Raw genomic sequence first — 11487 nt, 5'->3', positions numbered from 1 at the left:
ATGGACATGATAAGAACTTTTAATGTAATAAGAGATCTTACAAGCTATTTAAAATCTGAATTTGAGATGAAAATCCTAGGAAATTTCGATCTTATCTATGTTCTAAACTAGAAAACCAAGATTGTGGTATATTATTCCACCAGTTTGCATATGTCCATTGTTAGGCAATTTAACAAGGACGTGCATGCTGCTAGCACTCCATGATTAGTTGAGTTTCAAATGTACATAAATGACCAATTCGTCTAAAGGAAGATGACGAAGTTGGGTCGGGAGATGAACTTTCCTTATCTAAGTATAATAGACTTATTATTGTACTTAGCATAATGTACTCGACCAAATGTTACATCCTCAATGAACTTGTTAGCTAGATATAGCTCAGCGCCAACACAACGTCACTGGAGTGGTATACTGAATGCAATCATGTGCTTAAAAGTAATCATTGACATAAAAAAAATTATCCATGCAAAGACATAAAAAGGAATGCTAATGAAAGTGCAACCCAAAGGTTGTTGATTATAAAGGAACAATAATCTCTTCTCCAACGAAAGTAATCAATGGGAGATACGGTAGACTATTTTCTAGGTCATTACCGATATTCAGTTTCGAAAAGTACATGACTAAAGGAACAGTCTGGAACAACTCTGAAAGTAATCGGGGAGATGCTGACATCAGGGGGAGAATCCAAGGATATGATGTCGACATAATTTACTTCGAAATTGAAGCTGTGTTGTACTCTTTTTCTCTTCGATCGAGAATAGTTTTCCCCAAAGGGTTTTGTTACTCGACAAGGTTTTTAGCGAGACAATACTAAAAACATCAAGTATGTTGAACGTTGAAGACATAATGATCGCGTTGATATTAATGAAAATATCTGAATCAGAGAAATGAAACGCGATAGTCTGTTAAGCAATGTAACTTCCAGAATCAGCAACATGGTCTTATAAACATTCAATTCACCAAAGTAAAGTTTGATAAACTCCTTTTGACTGCATTAGACTAATGAAAATTGTCTGACATCAGGGGGAGCATATAATGGTGTGTTGAAATATTTTCCTTCACCGAGGTTGCTTTTTCCTATAGGGTTTTGTTACTCGGCAAGGTTTTTAATGATACAACAACAAACACCGGGAATGTAATTTCCCAGTTAAGGCTATTGTTTTTCCCATGAGAATTTTCTGCCTTAATAGTTGTGAAGCAACTAGTAAACTTAAACGGAGCAAAGTGATCATCTGCAACAGATCATGTTTACTTGCATCTGTCACGTTGTACTCTTTTCCATTCGTCAAGGTTTCGTCCCACTGGGTTTTCCTTTTCAAGGTTTTAATGAGGCAATGTATATGCACCCAACTATGTTCTAAGTTTGCTTAATATTGTATTCTTTTTCTTTAGTTCAGGTTTGGTCCCTCTGGGTTTTCCTGATGAAGTTTTAACGAGGCAATTAACTTAGACTCGCCGATCTTTAAAGACCTTATTACATGTGATGAACTATATGTAAAATACGAGACAACATGTGAAGTACTACATGTGAAGAGCGGTACCATAGTTTTTGTCCCACCGGATTTTTCCTTGTCAAAGTTTTAACGAGGCAATTGATTTCTGCACAAGTCATCAAGGAGAGGACGACATTTGAAGAACTATATTCGAAACACTAAATATGAAGCCATGTATATGAAGTTCTACTGGACCGCACAAGGGGGAGCGTTGTAGGGCTTGTAGACCATAGATGTGCGGCCCAATATAGTATCAAGGGTTTACTTCCTACATGTATATATAGGATACTGTTCCATGTAACCTTCTGATGCTGATCAATATAAACATCTCTTTGCCTCTTTACTTCCTCTATGTTTTCCACTACAAAACAAATTAATAAGTAACTTTAATATTGGCTAGCTAGACGGCGTTTTCCCTTCATGAACCTAATGTGCAATATGATGTGATTTGTAGATAGTGGTAAAAGTGGTTCGATTCTCAGACTTGTGAAGGATATTAATTAGACTTAAATCCTAATATTAAAATAGAAAACTCACTAAAAATTACAGCAAACTCAATCAAAGATGATATCAATACTAAAAGAAACACTGAGGCTAAGATTCCACTATTTTCCAAGTTCAAAGTGATTAAACCAATACTTATATTTATGCAATTTTCTTATTTAATTTGATTCCAAAATATTGCAACAAGTAGATTTTCAAAAGTAATAATTGTAAATACCAAGTATGAAGCATCAAAAGTCTTAAAACTAAGCATACTCCATCAAAATAGATCACAATCACTCAAATAAAAATCATATTCAATAATATTTCAAGGCAAATAATCATATAATTATTGCAAATAAAAAGATAAAATAGAATATACCACTTTTTGTTGGAAAAATAGCTTCATCTATCGCCTCAGCAGTGGGGTTTAGCTCCTCATATTAATCATGATCTCAAAATATGTGTTTGTTGCTCAAAAGATGATTAAAAGAGTGAAAAGTAATAACACAGACTGTTTGCAACAGTGTATTGGTGTTGCAAAACAGCTGTTACAATGTAACTGTTACCGAAAAACTGTTGCTTTGTCGCTGATTTTAAAACCCTAGAATAAGACTTCTTTGAACAGCTTAATGTTCTTCAGCTGTTAAACAGCGACACTTTTCTGCGACTGTCTAACGAGGGTCAATGTTCTTCAGCTGTTCTTCTTCTTCAACAGTAGCAGCAGCAGAAACAGAGTTTGGTAAAGCTATGATTTCTTCTTCTCTGGCTCTCCTTAGGTTCCCAAACTCTCGACACCTCTTCTATATGACCCAAGACATCTATTTATATCAAAAATACCGATTAAATCTCTCCCAAATCTTCCAAAATCTCTTTCCTTCTCTTCACGGCCAAGTTGCGACAATTTCTTGTTTCAGGATTTCTACGTGTTTCTGAGCTTTCCTTTTTATTCTAAACTCTTCCTTAGATAGATACAAATATTGGGAAGGTTTACAGCGTTTTAATCACTCTAAAATTCCCTAAAACAGGTCACACACGTGACTTTCCATATTTTCTTGTTGTGAGAAAAATCCTTCGATTGAGCCCAATCTAATCGATTTAAACACCCATATCAGATTCCTAGACCCATAAGGAGTCTATCCTATAAAAATCAGAGGTTTAATCGACCTCAAACTCCTCCAAATCACGATTGCCAAAACTGCTCTTTAACTACACTTTTTTCCCACCAAAATCCTTTTTTTGAATGTTGAAGATTGTTGCCCCTTATCCATAGTAGGGGTGCGATTAGCAACTGTCTGTAAATGGGATGCCCCTTAGTGATTAGGTTACCCCTTATCCAAAGTGAGAGTCCGAATAGCAAATGTCCTCCGGGTGCTTTCCGACAACTTTTCAAGCCAATTTTTTCCAAAAATGTTTATTAGCCAAAAATACCTACAAATAAATAAAACACCATAATAAGTACAAAAATGAGCCCTAACAATATATAGAATCGAGACAAATCAGACACAAAAATGTGTCTATCGAATACCCCCAAACCTATTATTTGCTAGCCCTCGAGCAAAAATAAAATAGAAACAAAATCCTAACTCACCGTCGCAGGCATCGTCGATTGAATTTAGCGAATGCAATAAGCCTTTAAACCCCTAGATGTCCCTAGTGGCGGAGTGTTGTCTCCGGAGGGCTTACCAGAGGTATACCCACAAAACCTTTATACTCCAGACCCTAGCTATCTACACAGAACCTTGGAAGGCACTAAAGAATCTCCTTGGTTGGCATACTTATTAACTACAGGAGGAAGTACCCTGATGCGAAATTCCAATTGTTGTACACGAGTTTGCACTCAAGCATATTAAAATTCATATGAAGTGACAGAGCTCTACTCAGATAGTCGCACTATGGACATCAATATCCGGAGTCAAAACTAATCACATGGATAGATCAAGAAGATGGATATAGAAAAACATATATGGTTTTGATGTTTACTAGGTGAACGGTGTTTCTCATATCTGTCTGAAGGCCTCCGCCAAAATGAACCTATCCTAATGGACTGAGATACTAGTCTGACTAATATCAACACACTGACATATACAAGGGAACCAGTGATTGATAATCCTAACTCTAGGTCAACACAACTGGCATATACAAAGGTTCCAGTGGTCGACTTTATTGAATTTATTCCAGTTGGTCAGATGGTCTGGTCTCTTTTTTTTTGGTATCTCAATCACTCTAATTCACCCTAGCATTGGTAACAACTTGAATCGTGAGCCCCACCCAATCACTTAGAGAAACATAGTTTAAAAACAAAACAAAATAAAAATAGAAGTGAAAAGGACTCAACGAGATATGGTGAAACTATCATGTTATTTCTAACACCTGAGCTCTGTGCTTTTACGAATAGACTCTTTAGATGTTGCCATCTAGTCAGATTGGTTCCTCAACTCCTACAACCAAAATGCTTCCATCCACTTAGATTAGTTAGTGCCATCCTTAATAGGGATAAATTTCTAGGCTCTGGAGTTTAATTATTGCAACGAAAAGGTAACAAAAAGTTCTACCCCACCCCCAAACTTAAATCTAACATTGTCCTCAATGTTTCTAATCAAAGAACAGTACCAAAAATATAAGTAACATGAGGAAATAGTAAAGAGAGAAGTCGGAAAGATAGTACCTGTGTGAAGTGTAACCAAAAACCTACAAAAATATTATACAACATACAAAATCGCCTCGATGGTCAATCAAGGTAAACATGGTCCTCCAGAGGGACCTCCTCAACATCACCTGTAGGAAAAGGCTCTAAAAAGGGCTTCAATCTCTGACCGTCAACCTTCTAAGAACTACTACCATCTGGTGTCTCAATATCAACAGCGACATGAGGAAAAACAGTACGGACCACAAAAGGACCGGTCCACCGAGAGCGCAACTTCCCGGGGAATAGATGCAAACGAATGTCATACAGAAGAACTTTTTGACCTGGAGAAAATGACTTTCGTAAAATATTCCTATCATGCACAAGTTTCATTTAGTTCTTATACTCCTTAGAACTATCGTATGCATCTCTACGAATCTCGTCCAACTCATTGAGCTGGAGCTTTCTTTGAGCTCCTGCCTTGTCAAGTGAAAAGTTTAAGTTCTTAATAGCCCAATAGGCTCGATGCTCTAAATCAACAGGCAGGTTACATGCCTTTCCAAACACTAAACGATAAGGTGACATTCCAATGGGTGTCTTAAACGCAGTACGGTAAGCCCATAAGGCATCAGTAAGCCTCGACGACCAGTCTTTCCTATTTGGATTAACTGTTTTCTCTAGAATACGTTTAATTTCCCTATTGGAAACCTCTACCTGACCACTAGTCTGAGGGTGATATGGGGTTGCGACTTTATGGGTAATACCGTATTGTTTCATTAAAAGAGAAAACGGTCTATTACAAAAGTGTGAACCTCCATCACTAATTATATCTCGCGGCGTACCAAAACGTGTAAGTATATTCTCTTTCAAAAACTGGACTACGACCCTGTGGTCATTCGTTCTACACGGAACCGCCTCAACCCACTTAGACACATAGTCTACAACGACAAGTATGTAAACATAACCAAACGAAATAGGAAATGGACCCATAAAATCAATGCCCCACACATCAAAGACCTCAATCACTAAAATAGGGTTCAAAGGAATCATATTTCTACGGGAATGGTTCCTAACTTCTGGCAACGCTCACAAGAAACACAATGACTATGGGAATCTTTAAACAACGAAGGCCAGTAAAATCCACACTGCAAAATCTTAGAAGCAGTCTTCTTAGCACTAAAATTACCCCCACATGCATGTTCATGACAAAAAGGATCTCCCCAAAAGAAATGCTTAACCTCGGCTAAAAACCTAGAACGATCTTGCTTACCCCAATATTGAGAGGTTCGACCAGTAACAAGATAATTCACTATATTTGCATACCATGGTGATTGGGAAACAGAGAACAATTGTTCATCAGGAAAGTTATCCCTTATAGGAAGGGAATCACTAGGGGAACTAACAACTAGCCTAGATAAGTGATCTGCTACTATATTTTCTGCACCCTTTTTGTCTCTAATGTCTGGGGAAAATTCCTGTAACAATAGGATCCATCTAATCAATCTAGGTTTGGTATCCTTCTTAGATAAAAGGTATTTCAAAGCAGCATGATCTGTATAGATTATGATCTTAGAACCTAATAGGTAGGACCTAAACTTATCCAAGGCAAACACTATGGCTAAAAGTTCCTTCTCGTTAGTTGTGTAATTCATTTGGGCATCATTCAGAGTTTTGCTAGCATAATAAATCACATGAAGTAATTTGTTTTCTCGTTGTCCTAAAACGACGCCTATAGCATAATCTGAAGAATCACACATAATCTCAAAGGGTAGGTTCCAGTTAGGTGCCTGGAATATCGGGGCAGTAGTGAGTAAAGTTTTAAGCTTCTCAAAAGCCTCTAAACAAGCATCATCAAAGACAAACTTAACATCTTTTGCAAGCAAATTGCAAAGAGGTCTAGAAATCAAGCTAAAATCCTTAATGAATCGACGGTAAAAACCTGCATGCCCTAGGAATAACCTAATATCTTTTACGGTTTTTGGGAACTGTCAAGTCTTAATAAGGTCAACTTTGGCTTTGTCTACCTCCATACCCTTTGAAGATACGATGTACCCTAATACAATTCCTGATTTAACCACGAAATGGCATTTTTCCCAATTAAGCACTAATTTTTTTTCCTTACACCTAGTCAACACTAATGTCAAATGATGTAAGCACTCATCGAAAGATGAACCAAGCACTGAAAAATCATCCATAAAGACCTCTAAGAACCGTTCTAACATATCAGAAAATATGCTCATCATACAACGCTGAAAAGTTGCAGGGGCATTACATAGCCCGAAAGGCATGCGTCTATCCGCAAAGGTATCAAAGGGACAGGTAAAAGTGGTTTTCTCTTGGTATTCTGGGGAAATAACGATCTGATTATAACTGGAGTAGCCATCTAAGAAGCAATAATGACTATGTCCAGCTAATCGCTCTAGCATTTGGTCGATAAAAGGAAGGGGAAAGTGATCCTTCCTTGTGACCTTGTTCAATTTCCTATAGTCAATACACACACACCATCCCGTGGTCACTCGGGTTGGGATTAATTCATTATTATCATTCTGGACTACAGTGATACCTGATTTCTTGGGGACAACCTGAACAGGGCTGACCCACTTACTGTCTGAAATTGGGTAAATAATACCCGCATCTAACAACTTAATCACCTCTTTTCGAACTACCTCTTTCATGTTAGGGTTCAGTCGACGTTGCATCTCCCTAGAAGGTTTGGAGTTTTCCTCTAAATGAATCTGATGCATACACACAGTAGGACTTATACCCTTAATGTATGCTATAGTCCACCCTAGAGCTTCCTTATTGTCTTGAAGTACATTTACTAGCCTACTTTCCTGATCACTATCCAAATTGGAAGCTACAATCACAGGTAAAGTCTCAGATGGACCTAAAAACACATACTTTAGAGTATCGGGTAGTGGTTTAAGGTCCAACTTTGGGGGCTCTTCTAAAGAAGAAATTAGGGTAGTCTCAGAAACTGGTAACGTGTGGAGCATATCTAGGAATAGAAGCATATGAAAAGGGTGCTCCAGAAGGTATCATTTACTAAAGAGCCCGCGGGTATCGGACCCCATGGAGAACTTCGGTTTTAGAGCCATATTTGAGAAAGAAATATCGATGCTTAAGTGCTATCCCAGCAATCCCAGAGAATAAAGGGGAAAGGGGCGAGTCTAGGGGGAAACTACTCCGTTCTATAGCGAGTAGAGGAAGCGGTTGCAGAGGAGAAAGAATTGCTTTGCCCATCGAACCGGGCCAAAAAAGGGCAAGAAAGTTCTCCGCCGACCAAAAAGCAAGTTCACATGGAGATCTAGATCAGTTCACAAGCGAGAGCCCTGTAAGTATGCATGTCTCAGTCAGCAACCATATACGCCATGCCAATAAACTTTCGAACCTAGATTTTCATCTATCAGTGTCTAAACATGGGTAGAATCTAATAGAGCATTCACCTGTTCAATAGTGCCATCGTCGTCAAAATCTAAACCAAAATGGGATAGACAACTTTCTAATGGGTCTTCAGACAAGATGTTTGGTAATGACTCCTGAACTAAGGCTTTTATCATGTTCACCTCCTCAACACATGTGTTATCTAGCTCATGAGGTTGCTTAGTGACATTAAAAATGTTCATCTCCATAGTCATATTATCAAAAGATAAACTCATCACACCATTTCGACAGTTAATGATCTCATTAGACGTAACTAAAAATGGGCGATCTAAAATCACAGGTATCTGGTTCTCTAGGTCAGGGACAGGTTGGGTATCTAGGACGACGAAATCCACTGGATAAATAAACTTTTCGAACTCAATAAGAACATCCTCGATAACACCTCGAGGGATTTTAACAGACCTATCAGCTAACTGCAGTGTCATCTGAGTAGGTTTCATTTCACCAAGTCCTAGCTGTAAGTATACATGGAATGGCAGTAAGTTCACATTGGCCCCTAAGTCAAGTAAAGCTTTTTCTACCCGGAAGTTACCTATTGTGCAAGCAATGGTAGGAGAACCTGGGTCTTTGTACTTTGGAGTTGTGGTGTTCTGAATGATTGAACTTACGTGACTAGATAAAAAGGCTTTCTTATGGACGCTAAATTTTCGCTTTCGCGTACACATATCCTTAAGGAACTTGGCATAAGCAGGAATTTTCCTAATTGCATCTAATAAGGGAAGGTTTATGGTAACTTGCTTAAAAACCTACACTATGTCATTAAAGTTCGATTCCTTCTTTGTTGGTACTAATAGTTGAGGAAATGGGGCTCTAGGCCTAAAATCAGACCTTTCAGGAACCGAATTCACAAACTTTATTAGTCTCTTCAGCTACTGGTCCTGAGAGGTGAGATCCTGAGGGGTGAACTACAATATGTTCACTATCGGGCATGGATACCTTATTGTCTACAACTCTACCACTTCTAAAGGTTCTAAAAACATTCAATTGATTCGATGGTTTTGCACCTAATTCATGAACTCCTCTAGGATTGGGTTGTTTTTGACTAGGAAACTTACCTTTTTCTCTCAAAAAATCACTTATCAGACCAGCCTGGGTTTTTAACTCGGAAATGGCCTGACTATTTTCTTGTCCTATCCTGTTACTAGCTTGTAGACTATGTTCTACGGATAACTGGAATTTTGCAGTTTGTTGAGTTAACAAGGCGAGAGATTCCTCTAAACTTAGGATTTTATTATCTGACTGATTCTGAAACTGAGCTAGTCCTGAAGGATTCTTAGTATAGCCAAAACCTGGGGGAGCATTAGAATTACTAAACTGACCTTGACTTTGGCCCTTAGACCACGAAAGGTTCGGATGGTTTCTCCAACCAGGATTATAGGTTTCTGAATATGGGTCAATCTTTTGACGGTTATCAAATCTAGTGTTATTATAAAGAGCATTGGCCTGCTCTTCAATATTCTGGCCTTCCCAAAAAGGCTCCACTCTACCACTAGTCTGGCCCACTTCTAAGGCTTCTAACCTTTTTGCTATAGCAGCAATTTTGGCATCTGATTCATAGCCTCCTTCTACCCTATTAACGTTTCCTCTACTTAAAAGAATTGTTTTCTGGGGTGCCCTACTATTTTCCCATTGCTGGGTTTTTTCGGCGATTTCATTAAAAAATTCCATCGCCGCATCAACAGTTTGGTTTTCAAATCCACCAGTGCATAGAGACTCAACCATGGTCGTTGTGGAATAATCTAAACCCTCATAAAGGATCTGAACTAGCCTAACCTTTTCTAAACCATGATGAGGACACTGGGATAATAAATCATTGAACCTTTCCAAATACCTATATAAAGATTCTCCCTCTTGTTGTGAAAATGTGCATATTTGCGTCCTAATAGACGATGTTTTGTGCCTAGGGAAAAACTTATTGAAAAAGGCAGATGTAAGTTGTTCATATGTCTCAATTGACTCGGAGTCCAAACTATACAGCCACGACTTGGCCTTATCTTTCAGGGAAAATGGGAATAACCTAAGTTTCAAAGCATCATCATCTAAGCCTCTAATTCTTAGAGTACTACAAATTTCCTCAAAATCCCTAACATGGTAATAAGGGTTTTCATTTTCTTTCCCTAAAAAGATTGGGAGCATCTGTAAGGTCCCAGGTTTCAGTTCATAGGGTGCCTCCGTTTCAGCTAACTTAATACACGAAGGACGGTAGTCCTAGTTGGATTCAACAAAGCTTTCAAAGTTGCCATTTCTGGCGCTATCGGCAACAGGATTCTCTCCTCAGTCAAAGACGTTCAAAAACAGACTCTTCAAAAGTCGGACTTTCTAGATTAAGGTAATCGAGACGCTTCGAACTACTAGGTTTCTCTTTAACAAATCTACCTAGTGCGTCTCTTTTACGTTCAGGCATACAATAGAATTTTCTAAATTGGAAGGGTAAGCAAACACAGATCAAGGCCGACTCAACCAAATCAAACCTATTGATTTCTAGCAAACAAAAAGCATGATGGCTCCACTTAGATTGTTTCTAGACCAGCTTCTAATCCTTCGAACGGGAATTCGTTACAATTTAAGCAAACCCCTCTGGAATCAATCCGAGTTAACGTAAGTTGAATAGAGGCGAGGGAAGCTCGGTGGAGCTTTGATACCCAAGGCCTCACCGGTATTACAAGGCGGCGCAGTCACGCATTCAACTTACAGAAACCGTCAAGAACTTCGAAGTATGCTTAAAAGAGTAACCAATATTTTTCGAATGACTTTCCTGTTAAGCTCGTTACCCTATCGGTCTCGTTCTAGTCAAAATTTTAGGCTTAGGTTCGCGTAGGTTACGTGTTCCTAAAGCGGGCAAGAAGAGAACGGTGATGAAATCCGAACCCTTATCTTGTATGGCCAGGCCTTGCCCTTTACTAGAAAAATAAATGTCGTATTCAGTCCTCAACATATATGCATACGAAGGAGTCCAGTAACTCGCTGACAGGGGATTCGCGAGTGTTTAGAATCTTACCTCCCGTTCCAGACGGGGGATGAATCGGTTGTAGTCGACTCGGGCCACTGACTCCGATGTCTAGTGTACGAACCCAAGGTGCAGAGACAATATCGTAATTGTCCTCCTTCTCTGCAAACAGTTTATATTTAAAGTACCCTTCCGTAGGGTAATAAAAAAATAATGTCCCAAAGTCCAAAAGTCCAAAAAATAAAGAAAAATTACAAAAATAATAAACCCTAATACAGTTTTTTTTTTAAATAAAATAAACAAACCCTAAACTAAAATTGTCTAAAAATAAAATTGTCTTCTTTTCTGTTCTTTTTGCTTTAATCTTTAGCTCCAAGTCTTTATGAAATCACCAAACTCCTTGGCTCAATTTTCTTTATGATCCAGAACCTGTAGACACAAGATAAATACCCAAAAACATAAAAAAGACAAAAATAATAAAAAAAAAAAATAAAATA

General features: G+C 38.3%; 1 pseudogene; it reads left to right on the top strand.

Moving 5' to 3' along the window:
- Positions 1-9823: 9823 nt before the first annotated feature.
- LOC113327452 lies at positions 9824-9923 on the top strand (annotated as a pseudogene).
- Positions 9924-11487: the final 1564 nt, after the last annotated feature.

Source organism: Papaver somniferum, unplaced genomic scaffold, assembly GCF_003573695.1.
Source record: "Papaver somniferum cultivar HN1 unplaced genomic scaffold, ASM357369v1 unplaced-scaffold_10, whole genome shotgun sequence".
Lineage (NCBI taxonomy): Eukaryota > Viridiplantae > Streptophyta > Magnoliopsida > Ranunculales > Papaveraceae > Papaver > Papaver somniferum.
This window is presented reverse-complemented; position numbering and strand designations above follow the sequence as displayed.